Consider the following 5000-nt stretch of genomic DNA (forward strand, 5'->3'; position numbering starts at 1 on the left):
GAACGGCCCCAAAGCTCCACACGGAAGTCCCAAAAAAGCTCCATGATTGGTCAATAATGCTTAGCCGCCTCCCTGGAAGCCTAATCGGGCATAAAAAGTTAGGCGGAACGGCCCCAAAGCTCCACACGGAAGTCCGAAAAAAGCTCCATGATTGGTCAATAATGCTTAGCCGCCTCCCTGGAAGCCTAATCGGGCATAAAAAGTTAGGCGGAACGGCCCCAAAGCTCCACACGGAAGTCCGAAAAAAGCTCAAAAATTTTCTAAGTGCCAACGGCTCATTCGCCGTAATGTGTCCGCTCCGCGCTGGTTCCCCGGTCGGCCGCGAATAGCGCAAAATCAGCCTCACGGAAGTTCGAAAAAAGCTCAAAAATTTTCTAAGTGCCAACGGCTCATTCGCCGTAATGTGTCCGCTCCGCGCTGGTTCCCCGGTCGGCCGCGAATAGCGCAAAATCAGCCTCACGGAAGTTCGAAAAAAGCTCAAAAATTTTCTAAGTGCCAACGGCTCATTCGCCGTAATGTGTCCGCTCCGCGCTGGTTCCCCGGTCGGCCGCGAATAGCGCAAAAATCAGCCTAAGTGCAGTACCAACCTTGGCGTGTTGGTGCGCCAGAGTACGATGAGTTGGTCCCCCTAGTCACTGTACTCATTACCTTTACCCCCTAATCGCAAAATATAGTCAGAACGTATATGCAGAAGACTATTTTTTTCTTTTTTAAAATTTTCTAAGTGCCAGCGGATGCTGGCACACGAACTGTCCGAGCTACGACGGTTCTCCGGTCGGACAGCGAGGGTGAAAAAGCGGTCCTAAAATCACCGAGGGCTGCCGCACAAGTTGTCCGAGTGGCGACGGTTCCCCGGTCGGCCACGAATGTCGAAAATTCGGCCTCTCCACCACGGAGGTCGGTGAGAATTTCAGAATATTTTCTAAGTGCCAACGGCTCTTGCGCCGTAAAGTGTCCGCTTTGCCTGGTTCCCTCGGTCGGCCACAAATAGCGAAAAATCAGCCTCTCCTTCTGGAGCTCGCCTAAGTGCCAACGGCTCTTGCGCCGTAATGTGTCCGCTTTGTCTGGTTCCCTCGGTCGGCCACAAACGGCGAAAAATCAGCCTCTCCTTCTGGAGCTCGTGCCAACTTTGGCGAATATTTTCTAAGTGCCAACGGCTCTTGCGCCGTAAAGTGTCCGCTTTGCCTGGTTCCCTCGGTCGGCCACAAATAGCGAAAAATCAGCCTCTCCTTCTGGAGCTCGCCTAAGTGCCAACGGCTCTTGCGCCGTAATGTGTCCGCTTTGTCTGGTTCCCTCGGTCGGCCACAAACGGCGAAAAATCAGCCTCTCATTCTGGAGCTCGTGCCAACTTTGGCGAATATTTTCTAAGTGCCAACGGCTCTTGCGCCGTAATGTGTCCGCTTTGCCTGGTTCCCTCGGTCGGCCACAAATAGCGAAAAAATCAGCCTCTCCTTCTGGAGCTCGCCTAAGTGCCAACGGCTCTTGCGCCGTAATGTGTCCGCTTTGCCTGGTTCCCTCGGTCGGCCACAAACGGCGAAAAATCAGCCTCTCATTCTGGAGCTCGTGCCAACTTTGGCGAATATTTTCTAAGTGCCAACGGCTCTTGCGCCGTAATGTGTCCGCTTTGCCTGGTTCCCTCGGTCGGCCACGAACGGCGAAAAATCAGCCTCTCCTTCTGGAGCTCGCCTAAGTGCCAACGGCTCTTGCGCCGTAATGTGTCCGCTTTGCCTGGTTCCCTCGGTCGGCCACAAACGGCGAAAAATCAGCCTCTCCTTCTGGAGCTCGCCTAAGTGCCAACGGCTCTTGCGCCGTAATGTGTCCGCTTTGCCTGGTTCCCTCGGTCGGCCACAAATAGCGAAAAACCAGCCTCTCCTTCTGGAGCTCGCCTAAGTGCCAACGGCTCTTGCGCCGTAATGTGTCCGCTTTGCCTGGTTCCCTCGGTCGGCCACAAACGGCGAAAAATCAGCCTCTCCTTCTGGAGCTCGCCTAAGTGCCAACGGCTCTTGCGCCGTAATGTGTCCGCTTTGCCTGGTTCCCTCGGTCGGCCACAAATAGCGAAAAACCAGCCTCTCCTTCTGGAGCTCGCCTAAGTGCCAACGGCTCTTGCGCCGTAATGTGTCCGCTTTGCCTGGTTCCCTCGGTCGGCCACAAACGGCGAAAAATCAGCCTCTCCTTCTGGAGCTCGCGCCAACTTTGTCAAAAAATTTCTAAGTGCCAACGGCTCTTGCGCCGTAAAGTGTCCGCTTTGCCTGGTTCCCTCGGTCGGCCACAAATAGCGAAAAATCAGCCTCTCCTTCTGGAGCTCGTGCCAACTTTGGCGAATATTTTCTAAGTGCCAACGGCTCTTGCGCCGTAATGTGTCCGCTTTGCCTGGTTCCCTCGGTCGGCCACAAATAGCGAAAAATCAGCCTCTCCTTCTGGAGCTCGCCTAAGTGCCAACGGCTCTTGCGCCGTAAAGTGTCCGCTTTGTCTGGTTCCCTCGGTCGGCCACAAACGGCGAAAAATCAGCCTCTCCTTCTGGAGCTCGTGCCAACTTTGGCGAATATTTTCTAAGTGCCAACGGCTCTTGCGCCGTAAAGTGTCCGCTTTGTCTGGTTCCCTCGGTCGGCCACAAATAGCGAAAAATCAGCCTCTCCTTCTGGAGCTCGCGCAAGTGCCAACGGCTCTTGCGCCGTAAAGTGTCCGCTTTGTCTGGTTCCCTCGGTCGGCCACAAATAGCGAAAAATCAGCCTCTCCTTCTGGAGCTCGTGCCAACTTTGGCGAATATTTTCTAAGTGCCAACGGCTCTTGCGCCGTAATGTGTCCGCTTTGTCTGGTTCCCTCGGTCGGCCACAAATAGCGAAAAATCAGCCTCTCCTTCTGGAGCTCGTGCCAACTTTGGCGAATATTTTCTAAGTGCCAACGGCTCTTGCGCCGTAAAGTGTCCGCTTTGCCTGGTTCCCTCGGTCGGCCACAAATAGCGAAAAATCAGCCTCTCCTTCTGGAGCTCGCGCCAACTTTGTCAAAAAATTTCTAAGTGCCAACGGCTCTTGCGCCGTAAAGTGTCCGCTTTGCCTGGTTCCCTCGGTCGGCCACAAATAGCGAAAAATCAGCCTCTCCTTCTGGAGCTCGCGCCAACTTTGTCAAAAAATTTCTAAGTGCCAACGGCTCTTGCGCCGTAAAGTGTCCGCTTTGCCTGGTTCCCTCGGTCGGCCACAAATAGCGAAAAATCAGCCTCTCCTTCTGGAGCTCGCGCCAACTTTGTCGAAAAATTTCTAAGTGCCAACGGCTCTTGCGCCGTAAAGTGTCCGCTTTGTCTGGTTCCCTCGGTCGGCCGCAAATAGCGAAAAATCAGCCTCTCGCCCGTCAGGTACCAGGCGTTGGGGTACCAGGGGTAAGTGCAGTACCAGCTTTGGTCTGTTGGTGCGCCAGAGTACGATGAGTTGGTCCCCCTAGTCACTGTACTCATTACCTTTACCCCCAAATCGCAAAATATAGTCAGAACGAGTGTGGGGAACACAAGTTTTGGCCCCGAGAACCAGGCGGCTGGTGTCTCTAGCGATGTGTTCCCCCCCAAAAAGTGTTCACATGCTCGGACAGCGAACCTAGGAGCTACCGCAAAGCACTCTGGAAGTGCAAGAGCGAAAAATTTTCTAAGTACAAAAACTCTCGAAAATTTTCAAAGTGTCACAGTGCTCGAAAATTTTCAAAGTGCTACATGCTTTCCATCCAAGGAAGGAATAGTGGAGGACCGGCCGCCTCCTTAAACACAAGCCGGCGGAACGACGGGGAGGACCGGCCGCCTCCTTAAACACAGGCCGGTGGAACGTTTGGCAGAATTCTTCTCGTGGAGGACCGGCCGCCTCCTTAAACACAAGCCGGCGGAACGACGGGGAGGACCGGCCGCCTCCTTAAACACAGGCCGGTGGAACGTTTGGCAGAATTCTTCTCGTGGAGGACCGGCCGCCTCCTTAAACACAGGCCGGTGGGAACGGTTGGCAGAATTGCGTGACGGCCGCCTGCTCCCGGCGTCCGCACGTGAACGAACACCCCCTCCCGGGGACGGCCGTCTGCTCCCGACCGCCGTCCTTCACCCCCTCACCTTCCGGACCCCCGTCTGCTCCCGGCGGGCCTCCGAGTACCCCCACCTTCTCCCGAACTGACCGACAGGCAATGAGACCCGCCTTGGTAGGGCCCCCACCGGCCCCGGCTCGCGCCGGCGTTGGGTGGACGGTTCCTCCCCACTTGCGGGTCGCTCTCCACGGAGGACCGGTCGCCTCACTAAACATAGGCCGGGCGAAAATCTGCGAATGTTATACATCCAAGGAGGGAGGACCGGCCGCCTCCTTAAACCACCGGCCGGGCGAAAATCTGCGAATGTTATACATCCAAGGAGGGAGGACCGGCCGCCTCCTTAAACCACCGGCCGGGCGAAAATATGCGAATGTTATACATCCAAGGAGGGAGGACCGGTCGCCTCACTAAACATAGGCCGGGCGAAAATCTGCGAATGTTATACATCCAAGGAGGGAGGACCGGCCGCCTCCTTAAACCACCGGCCGGGCGAAAATCTGCGAATGTTATACATCCAAGAAAGGAAGGAAGGAGGGAACCGGCCGCCTCCTTAAACACAGGCCGGGCGAAAATCTGCGAATCTTATCCATCCAAGGACGGAGGACCGGCCGCCTCCTTAAACACAGGCCGGTAGGAACGGTTGGCAGAATCGCGTGACGGCCGCCTGCTCCCGGCGTCCGCACGTGAACGAACACCCCCTCCCGGGGACGGCCGTCTGCTCCCGGCCGCCGTCCTTCACCCCCCTCAGCTTCCGGACCCCCGTCTGCTCCCGGCGGGCCTCCGAGTACCCTCCCCTTCTCCCGAACTGACCGACTGGCACTCATGACCCGCCTTGGTAGGGCCCCCACCGGCCCCGGCTCGCGCCGGCGTTGGGTGGACGGTTCCTCCCCACTTGCGGGTCGCACTCTAGCGCCTCGGCCGCCGCGAGAGCGTGCGCTACGCGCCGC

Source organism: Syngnathus typhle, unplaced genomic scaffold (assembly GCF_033458585.1).
Source record: "Syngnathus typhle isolate RoL2023-S1 ecotype Sweden unplaced genomic scaffold, RoL_Styp_1.0 HiC_scaffold_470, whole genome shotgun sequence".
Taxonomy (NCBI): Eukaryota; Metazoa; Chordata; class Actinopteri; order Syngnathiformes; family Syngnathidae; genus Syngnathus; species Syngnathus typhle.